This window comes from Lemur catta, chromosome 4 (genome assembly GCF_020740605.2).
Source record: "Lemur catta isolate mLemCat1 chromosome 4, mLemCat1.pri, whole genome shotgun sequence".
Classification (NCBI taxonomy): Eukaryota; Metazoa; Chordata; class Mammalia; order Primates; family Lemuridae; genus Lemur; species Lemur catta.
Window position 1 is genome coordinate 49,263,747 of NC_059131.1, and position 11,164 is coordinate 49,274,910.

General features: G+C 39.0%; 1 protein-coding gene across 3 annotated transcripts in view; it reads right to left on the reverse strand.

Moving 5' to 3' along the window:
- PELI1 (pellino E3 ubiquitin protein ligase 1) overlaps positions 1-4,906 on the reverse strand; it is a 55,116-nt gene extending 50,210 nt beyond the window's left edge. Inside the window, exon 1 of one of the 3 annotated variants that reach the window (XM_045549727.1) lies at positions 4,523-4,906. The gene's annotated coding sequence lies outside the window, so the exon portion shown is untranslated. Of the gene's footprint in view, positions 1-3,823; positions 4,038-4,522 lie in introns of those variants that run through there. The other 2 variants (XM_045549729.1, XM_045549728.1) reach the window with 2 other exon arrangements.
- Positions 4,907-11,164: the final 6,258 nt, after the last annotated feature.

Sequence of the window (11,164 nt, forward strand, 5' to 3'; positions counted from 1 at the left end):
GTTCACACATTGCATTTAGTAGATAAGCCTCTTAAGTCTCTTTTAATCTTATAGTTCTCCTCCTCCCTCTCTTATTTCTTGCTATTTATTTTTTGAAGAAACCAGGTCATTTTATCCTAAAACACAAAATATTTTACTTATTTATTTTATTGTCTGTGTCATGTTATTAGAATGTAAATACCATGAAGGCAGAGATTTTAGTCTGTGAGATATCAGCAACTAGACCTGTACCTGACATATAAAAAGGCATCCAAGAAACACTGAATGAATGAATATTTGGCATCCGTGCCAAAAGTTGACTGCCCACCCAATAGCAGAAACTGCAAATCACAGCACTCCTTCCTGCTAAGCCTGAACCAGGACTCCCAGTTTTCTAAACAGCACTCCAGGCAGCCACCACCAAGCAATCAGATGTGGTACCCAAGGTGAAATCTCTATGCTATCCCTGCTTTAGCCCACTCCAGAAATGTGCTTCTACCTCTAAAACAGATTTCAATGTACCTTGTATATTGAAATTTAGCATGAAAAATTACTGACTGTATTTCCTGTCAAATATGTTTAACATTTCTTAGTTTATTTTAGACAGTTTAGGGAAAAAAGCAAACTGTAGCCAAAAAAATAATAGAAAAAGAAACCGCAGAAGATGGTGGGAAACTGGGGGTGCTACATATTTTTAGAATTAGCAACATCCCAAGAGGTTCATTATAAAATAAAAATCAGCAACAAATTCTTTAAAAAGGAAGTAAATTACATGTGATTGAATTAATTTTTTTTTAAAAAAACTGCATGAATGGTCAAGATTAACTGGAAGATGATGACAGATGTGAGGATTTTCTCATTTATAGATATCAGCAACACATTCTATTTTTCTGTAAATGGTAGTTAGAGGTGTAAAAGTATTACAGGGGTGATGCAGGAGTACTATATAGAAACTCGTTTCTCTGAAATGGAATTTATTACAGTAAAAAGAATCTAAAACATCTTGTACAACATTCTGAAAAAAATCATCAGTTCTTAGAATCATTACAATTCATTTCTCCTAAATTACTAGATGAAACTCTTTTTCTCTAAGCTTATTTCCAAAGGTAGCTAAGCTAAATTGAAAGGCTCCAATCAGATGTTTATGTTTTGATTACTTTTTTCCTATTAAAAAAGAGAGAAAATGAGAAATTCCCTGACACTCAAGAAATGTTGTACTTTCTCTTTATTACTTGTAAATTCGTTAAGCAACAAAAATTATTTAGGACCTACTGAGTATAATATGTTAAGCAGTTATTTTCAATCTTTGAAGGAAAAAAATAGAATGATCTATTCAAGATAATGTGAAAAAAAAGCTAGTGGTAGAACTTGAAATCATATCCAGATTTTTCATTGACCAATATTTCTTGTCTTGAGGTTCCCACACATTAGACTGGGGAAAACTTTCTCTGGCAGAGGTCAAAAATTAACTAAGAAAACATCGATAAACTCCCAACTACCACAAGTGTAAAAAACATCTTTAACAACCCAAATCCCTTGAAAGAATTATTTCTATTTACTTTTCCTGTGTAATATATTCAGAGGGAATCTGGAAAAGATGGCTAGAAATCTATAAACAGAAAGTGCTAAGTGGAATTCACTGTTTATAGACTTCAACTAGAATTGTGTGCTTTATACATAAATGCTGCCACGAATCTTTAATATTGTACTTTAAAAACATCTTCATCAGGTTTTCTTCCTTCTTTCTTTCCACTGGCTCTTAAATCTGCTTTATTTTCTTCAGTTAAAATACATAAATGTAACTTTAAGAATAACACATTTTTTTCCCAAAAACTCCTAAAACTACCTCAGTGACATCATTTATTGGTCATTCTGAAATTTTAATATATACAGTTAAATCTGTTCATAAAATAAGCCATATAAGCCTTTTTGACTTAACAAATACTAAGACAGGTCTACAATGATGTACCATGGTAAAATGTATACGTATATAAAATAGTTTTCACTTCTAAGTCTTTTGGCTTAAAACCTTTATCAGCTACAGAAGCTTCTGTCTAAAAACATTAGCTGCTCACAAAGTGTAACTACTATAGTCCCTATCACCTGACCTACTGGACAACCACAATAAGGCATATTCTGAAATGACAGAACTCTTAAAATACAACTGACGTTATAACAACCTGAAAGGAAGCTGAAACTAAGTCAAATGGAAACATCCTTCGGCTTCCCCTTGAAACATGCCTCAGTAGCATTCAGCAGTATTAGACTCAGTTTCCTGCCCGGTACTTTTCTGTCATTTCCTTAAGGGGACTTAAAGAAATTAAGAAACTTGCAAAGCCAGACTTTGCCAGTCAACACTGACTTCTGCCCTTGGATTCCAGTGATTGAGGGAAGACAATGTTAGCAGCTTCCTGAAAGTACAAATGCCTCAGGTAAATCTGCTTTGCAAATACTATAGAAAAAGTTCAACTTAACCAACTGTAAGGATACTTAAATGCCAATTTTAAGGAAAGCATGAATCCTTCCCCCTCCCCAAAATCTGCCATTGAGGCAAATTTCCAGCTTGTTTTTTCAAGTCAATAAATACTACTATTACATTACAGCATTTCTAACATGTTAATAAAAACCTAGGTGATAGTTTCCTCTATAAAAGCCATAAATTTATTAGATGAAGAAAATATAACCACTTCACTACATGCAACTTTCCACACACTTAACTGTTTTATTTTCCAACTGTTTGTTTTAAATTGAAATTTTCTATTAACATACTACAGAAAGGGGACAGGTTAGAGGCTTGGGGAAAAATAACAAACATTTCACTTTCATCTTCTGATGCAACCACCAGAATGTAAAATCTGGGGGGCAACTACACAATACAAAATTACAGAGAATTTAGGATAAGTGGAAGTATTCACTGTTACTACAGCTCTGATCGTTATTCACCTTAGGAAAGAACTAGGAGTGATGCTTAATTTAAAATTTGGTACCAAATAAATAAAATGGTCCTCAGAGTTAAGTATTTCTCTCCAGTAGAGGTTGTCTGTGTAAATAAAAAACATAACGAATTCATATGCTGTATTTGTACAATAAAGACAATGTTTGGGACATGTAAATCTGATCATTCTGAGGAAATATTTTCTATTAGCCATAAAGAAAACGTTATCATAAATTGAAACAGAACTGAAGAAACTAAACCTTCTCCACAATTCAAAAATTTAAATGCATCCTACTTTGCAAACTAATGATAAATTCATTTCTCCTCAAGTATAAGAGTAATACATATTCAGTGTAGAAAAAGACAATGCCATTTCTGAAACAAAAGATCACTTGCTATGAAAACAAAATAACATTTTGCAGAGTAAGAACAAGTAAGCAGCCTTTGAACCGAAACAAACACACTTAAAGCTTCAGTTCTTAGCACAACCAGCACCTTATGGATAAAGTGCTCAATAATATTTGTTGATACACTGCTTGATGACTAACATATTGTTGGTGCTGTTAAAAGGAAGACTCGTTTCCTTGTGTGTAGTGATTAAAATCTGTCAAATGTACATTAAAAAAACCTATGCCCTCTGTCCCTATCATTGCTCTCGTGCCTTCTAAGATACCTGCACGTATAAAAATAAAAGTAGATGGTGAGATGAGTTTATGATTTATAGTATTTTCCCCACTCAGAGTATTTCTCAAGAAGTCTTTTGAGGTTTTCTAAGATTCAAACACTGTAAGAAGAATTATTGTTTGAACTATGTAACAATTCCCCAGACTTCTTTTAGACTTCAGTTAACCTGTAAGTAAAATGAGCATCTTTAACTTTTCCACGGGGCACTGGAGAACGAGTTCTTACTCATAAATGCTTTCAGATCCAGGCGCGGCAGAAGATCAAGCATATCCATCAATTAGCGTTTCCGTACCTCAATTTACCCACTTACGGAAAAGGGCGTATTAACTCGCTTCGTAGGGGCCCCAGAGGTGAAATTAGTGTTTTTAAAATGCTCTGGGATCCAAAGATGAAAGGAAATGTGAGAGACACCAGGAGGTGATGACAATAATCATAACAATAAAAAGAATGACTAACTTGGAAGTCTGCGTTATGTAAGGAGGGAGAAAGAAGTTATCAGATTCGCACAAACAAAAGAAAAACCCACCGCCCCCTTTGTTTCTCTTTCATTTCCCTCTCCCTCCCCGCCACCCGCAACGCTTCCCTAGCCGAGCGGGGGAGCTCGGCCCGCCCGGCGGCCGGGCGCGGGGCGCGGGGCGCGGGGCTCGGAGTTGGCCGCCGCGCCCGGCTCCCAGGCGGCGGGGGAGGCCGCGCCGGGCCGGCTCCTGACAAAGGCGCTTCCTCCGGCGAGGGCGCGGGATGGAGGCGCCGCAAACTCCGCTCCCCACCGCCTCCCGGCGCGGCGCGGGGGCGCGCAGGCGGGCGGGGAGAGCCGGCTGGCTGGCCGCCGCGGGAAGCCGCCGAGGAAGTTGCGCGCCCGCCTTCCCCGCACCCCTCGCCGCCCCCGCCGCGATCCCTCCCGCGGCGCACCGCGGCCACACTCACCGGACAATTGCTGGTGGCCGGGATCCCAGCACAGCCCCCGAAACCCGGAGCGAGAGGGTGAAGTGTGTGCGCGGGGAGCGCCAGCAGACAGCCCAACGTGCTGCCGCCGCCTTCCTCGCCAGCCGGCCAAGCCCGATGAAGGGAAGTTGACCGCGGAGCCGAGCGCTGAGGAGCCGCGGACGGAGGCAGAGGCGCGGGACCCGCTCTGTGGTGCGCTCCCGGAGGGCTCGAGACAAATTCGGTAGCGCCGCACGGCTGGGGCTGATGCTGGTGGAGGCGGCGGCGGCGGCGCCCCCCGACGGTCCCTCCGCCTCACACCGCCTCTGGGTCACCGACACACACTCGGAGGCAGGGGAGGGGACTGGCAGGAGGGCGGGGCCTGAGGGAGGGGACGGGGAAGGGCCACAGAGAGAGGCGGTGCCGCGGTGCGAGAGGGCTCTTGGGAATTGTAGTTCTCCGACGGAAGAAAAAAGGGATACATTGTTGTGGAGAACCTGGCCACGCTCGCTCTGCACTGCGCATGCTCGGATGAGAGGTTCGTGACCCTCCCCCCGAAGCCCCCACCGTTACCATGGTCACCGACACACCAAGCGAGCGTGTTCAGTGCTGCTGTTGAAGGGACAAGGGCGGTCTTGTATAACGTTGTTGCTGGGGATCGGCCCTCAGCCTGTCCTTCCTACTTCGCTCCACCCCCAACTCCTAGCCTCACCACTCGCAAGTGCCCAGTGAAATCTGACTTCCTCCCGCTATTTCAGCCTTTCCTGAGGTTTAATTTATCTTCTGCAAATCCTAAATTACAAATACCCCTTTCCCTTGCTTCCCTTAAGTGAGTCCTCTCTGTCTAAATTCAAATATCTTTACCTAAGACTTACTGAAATGTAGTTGCTTCCAGTAATTTAACAATTAAGTTATAAAACTGTTAGGAACATCACCACTATCAAAATCCATAATTAATTTCTTTGCTCAGTCACATCTAACTTTAGGACTGTGAAAGTAAAGTTCAGGATCCCTATATTTTACAGAATCAGTGTAAAATAATCCAGATTTGTTCATTTTGAGGCCCACAATTCTTAAGACATACACATTTCATAAAGTTCCTATGAGTTCAAAACATAAGTGGAAAGTGGAAAATTGTTCACCATATATATTGGTCAACTTTCGTTTGGCAATAAGAAAAGTCTGAACCAAGGTCTGAGTATGTTGTTGGGCTAGTCAGCTAAGTCTACACCCATACTGGGCTATCAGGTGGTGGTAAGGAGGGTGGGGAAAGGCAAGACACATTACTGGCTCTCCGGAGGGCTAAAGGCAACCTGGCCCACGCTCTTTTGTTTTCCTTCTCTGCCTACCTAGAACCCTACACCCTGGAAGAAAAAGATTAATGCTTAGGAATCAGACACACATTTAGAACAGGGAAAGTCAAGGTTTTCAAATGGAGTTTCAAGATCAGAAATCCTTAAGTCTGCAGACCACATAATGATACACTCATTCAAAAAATACTTACTGTTTGCTATGTGCCAGGCACTGCATTAGGTCCCAGAAACAGAGATATAAGCATGTCAAAGAGACATATCTTGTTTTCAAAGTGCTTACTGTGCAAAGAAGGAGACAGGTAAATAGACTTAGTGTGATAAGTATTACATTGGGAAAGTACACAGCTACCTTAGACTCAGGCAAGGTCAGGAAATGCTTCAAAGATCACTTGAACTGGAGAAGACTAGAAGTTAGTGTGTTTGTGTATTTTGGTGGGGGGTGGAGGAAGAGAAGTGGGTGAGAACGCTGGGGTGGGGGTAGGGAGAGCAGCAAGTACAAAGACCTAGAGACATGAGACCAAAGGGTATTTTGGTTCGGCATAGTTCAGCATTGCTAGTGGTAGAATGGCATTGAGGGGAGTGCCAAGAGTAGACACAGAAAAGGTAAGGGAGACAGCTTCAATCATGAAAAATTTTGTACAATATGCTAAGGAGTATGAACTTTTTTTTCTGGAAGCAATGGGAAGTCACACCAGGATTGTAAGCAGATGAAATTTTGATAAGATGTGCATTTTAGAAAGATCACTCTGTGGAGTGCAAAATGTATGGGGCCTATTACTGTATTACTAAAAAAGAAAAAAAAAAGATGAGAGACTGAACTAAGTCACTGGCAGTAGCAGGAGACAAAACTGATAGTAATCAGATAGTAGTTAGGGGATAGAATTAATAGAACCTAGTGATTAATTGCCTATGTCTGGGTGTGAGGGTGAAGGAAAGTTATGAATTATGATGCTTTGGGTTACAAGCAGCAGAAAACCTAACTCTAACTGGCTTAACCAATAAAGGAGATTTATTGATCCACCTAGCTAGGAAGTTCTGGAAAAAGGCAAGGTACAGGGATGATTGATTCAATAACTCAGCGATGTCATTAAAGACATGGTTTTTTTCCCTTGTTTTCATTGTTTTTTCTTCCTTAGTATTAGCTTTCTGATCAAATGACAGTTGCCAACAACTGTGGCTGTAAGTTTCACCATCTAGATCCAAGAAGAGATAAGAAGAGCCACGTTTGGAAGCTCTTTTGTAAAGAGAAAACTCCTTTTCCAGAAGCCTCAATAATTGAGTCATATGTCCATAAATACAGTAAAAATGGTGGCCAGGAGAAGGCATAAGGCTAATTATCTTAGGATAAAGACATATACCTGCCACTAGAGCCACAGGAGTCAGCTTCCCCCAAAGCTGTGATGAAGAAGTATGGATCCCAATGAAAATTGTGTTGATTACCCAGCAAAAGAAGAATGGAGGCTGAGAAGGAGACCACAATATCTACCACAAGGAAGAAGCCAAGGATGTCTCCCAGGTTTCTGGCTTGTGTGATTATGGGCTAGTGATGCCATTCACTGAATTAGGCAATACAGGAGATTGAACAGCTTTTGAAGGGTAATTTGATTACTTCACTTTGGATATGTTGAGTTTGAGATGACTTTGGCATATCTAGGTGGAGAAGTGGGCAGTTATATATATGACTCTTGGGCTCTGGAGAGAAATCAGGGCAGCTGAAGATATAACTGGAATATACCATCATATAGATGGTTGTTGAAATTACGGGAATGGATGACATCACCCAGGGAGAGTATGCACAGCAGGAGAGGAGCAGTCAATAATGGCACCTTGGAGAACACCAGCACTTAAGAAGCAGGCAGGAAGATCATGAAAATGCCTGGGAAGTAGCAAGAGAACTAGGACACACAAAGAAGCAGGAAAATGTAATCTATAACCAGGAGAAAAGTCAGTCAATATAAAGCCACAAAAGACAGAGGTGATAGAATTAACAGTCAGCAACATTAAAACAATTATGATAAATACACTCTATATGCTGAAAAAGAGAAATTAAAGATATAAAAGTGGAATTTCTAGAAATTAAAATTATAACTTCTGAAATAAAAATTTCACTAGATGAGATTACACTCAGAGGCAAATTAGACACTGAACAAATTAGATACTCAGAAGAAACGATTGGTATACTTGAACACATAACAGTAGAATTTAGCCAAAATAAAGCACACAAAGATAAAAAGCCCCTAAAATCCCCCAAAATCAGAGCCTCAGTAATCTGTAGGATAATACTAAGTGTTCTAGTGTTTGTGTAATTAGGGTTCTAGATGAGAGAAGGGTCAGAGGGGGTGACAGAAAAATTATTTGAAGTAATACAGCTGAAAATATTTTCATATTTGATGAAAATTATAACCCACAGATTCAAGAAGCTCAACGAGGCCTAGCAGGGTAGGTGCACACACTCAAAAAAACCACTGCAAGAGACACCATCATCAAATTGTTGAAAACCAAAGATAAGAAGAAAATATTAAAAGCAGCCAGAGGAAAAAGACAATTATACATAGAGTAACAAACATAAAAATTCAGTAGACTTTTAATCAGAAACTCTGCAAGTCAGAAGACTATGAAAATTCATTTTTAAAGTGCTGAAAGAAAATCTGTCACACATAATCCTATATGTAGAGAAAATAATCTTTCAAAAATGAAGTCTAAAGAAAACACAAGCTAAGAGAATGTCACCAGCAGAACTGCACTGTAAGAAATGTTAAAGCAACTTCTTCAGCATAAGAAAAACAATATCATATGGAAACTTGAATTTGTGTTAAAGAACGAAGAGTGCCAGAAATGGTAAATATGTGAGTAAATATAAAGGACTTTCCCCCTTCATTTAAAAATATTTTTGAAAAAGATAAATGACTTTAAAGCAAAAATAACAACACTATATTATGAGGTTCATAATTGAAGATTTCTGGCAGCATTTAAATATACAGGACAAAATTCTAGTTGAAGTCTATAAACATGTAAAATGTTTGACAACAATAGCTCAATGGATGGAAGGGAGAAATGGAATTATATAGAAAGATCTTACATAATACATGAAGTGTTAGATATTATTTGCATTATTTTAAACCCTTTTTATTATATTATAGAAACTTTCAAAATATACACAGGCTAATGAATTCCATGTACCTATCATCTGCCTTCAATAATTTCAACTCTTGGTCAATCTTATTTTGTCTCTATCACACACACTGTTTAGTGCAAAACAAATCCCAGATACCACATAATTTCTTTTGTATTTCCTTATGTGACTCTTAAACAGAGGGGGTATCTTTTTTAAACATAAGCACAATAACATTATCACACCCAAAAATAAAAATCCCAGATATTTTCTTAATATCATCAAATATCCAGACAATTATTTTGAATTGAGATCCAAATTAGGAATATGCATGCCATTGGTTGATGTATCTCTGACATCTCTCTCTTTTAAAAAAAACTTAGTATTTCGGAAAATTTCAAACATAAGCCAAGTAAGCAGAATTATATAATATATGTAGTCTACACCTAGCTTCAACAATGATCAACACTGTCACTCTTTTATCATCTATACCTTCACCCATGCCCCAACTCAATTATTATTTTTTAACATTTTTTGAGGTAATGTGTGCAGACATTGAAATATATAAATAAATTTTAGCTGTACAATTTTGACAAATGGATATACCAATGTAACCCACACCCCTATCATGACAGGACATTTTCATCTCCTCAGAAGCTTCCCTTGTGCCTCTTACCCTTTCAGAGGCAACCAGTGTTTTGATTTTTAAAAATTTTAGATTAGTGCCTGTTCTACAACTTATCCTCTTTTATGTCCAGCTGCTTCTCAGTATAATGTCTGTGAGATTCATTCTTTTCCAAATTCCAACAGATTATTCAACTGGAGGATTAGACTGGGCTAGAGGTTGCAAACTATTATTAGACAATACTTAATAAAATCAGAACCTGTCAAATTACTTTGAAGACAGATCCCCGTGTAAAGCTTTGAAAGGTAACAAAGGGCCAGATTAGTGATTGTGTGTAATGTTAAATTTAGAGTCAGATCTAAGATTTGAGAATGGTCTTCAGCTGGCAGTCATTGTTGCATCTCACCTTTCCCCTTGGAAAAATGTCTGCTATGTTGCAATCACTGAGCAAATGCCAAATGCCTTCTGGGATGTTCTAATCCTGCCAAGAATACCCCCACCCCCAAAGCTCTGATCCACTCTGTGGGAAAGCTTTTGAATTTCCAGTCTCTAGCATGCCACACCTACATCCTGGCCAACCAACCCTAACAAGTGTGTGGTTCAAGTGGTCCCTTAGATTGCTTGGGTAACCAAAAATGTCCAGGGCACAGAAGAGAATTAGAGCAGGGGTGATAATGCCTGTTCGAAGCTGTATGTGTGACTCTTGGCACAAACAGAGTGAAGAAATTGATATTAGAATTGGACTGATGTCAGGATCAATAGTCATTATGTCTTGATAAATAAGCATAAAAAGAAGCACAGTAAAAACCTTGTTCTAGAAGTATAGAACAGTGCAATTGATACAAAATAAGAAAATAAGCCCTTTCATAACTTGAGGTTCAGTTAAAACTTTTGTTTATTCAATTTCTAGATTTAATTGTTCAATTAGAACCATGAATATATACCACTTATGAGATTATTTTGCTATCTTAAACATTTGTTGCTATTCACTACTCAGCAATAGCTATCTATTCTCATTTTTTACTCTCCATTTCCGAATTTCAACAGATTATTCAACTGGAGGATTAGGCTGGGCTAGTGGTTGAAAACAAACAGGTGATACTTAAACACAAAGAAATGGAATACATGATGTAAATATTTGACAGTTTTATTTGATTATGAAATGAGTTAGATGTTAAAATTCATAAAAATAGCTGCTGTGGATTTTTACTGATAACATGGTGAACTGTGGACTTGGCTATTGATATGGTTGGCCGCATATGAATAAAAGGCAGACGTTTGTGCATGAAAACACAGGCAAACTGGTTGGCTTAGAAGAAAATTGCAAATCTATCTTTGTAAGTGGAACAGAGAAATGGAGTCAAGTCACATAGTAAGAAAAAAAGAAAAAAACGTGAGCCACTGCCTGTAATCCTAGCACTCTGGGAGGCCGAGGTGGATCGTTTGAACTCAGGAGTTCGAGACCAACCTGAGCAAGAGCGAGACCCCATCTCTATTAAAAAAGAAAAAACAGAAAGAAATTAGTTGGACAACTAAAAATATATATAGAAAAAATTAGCTGGGTATGGTGGCGCATACCTGTAATCCCAGCTACT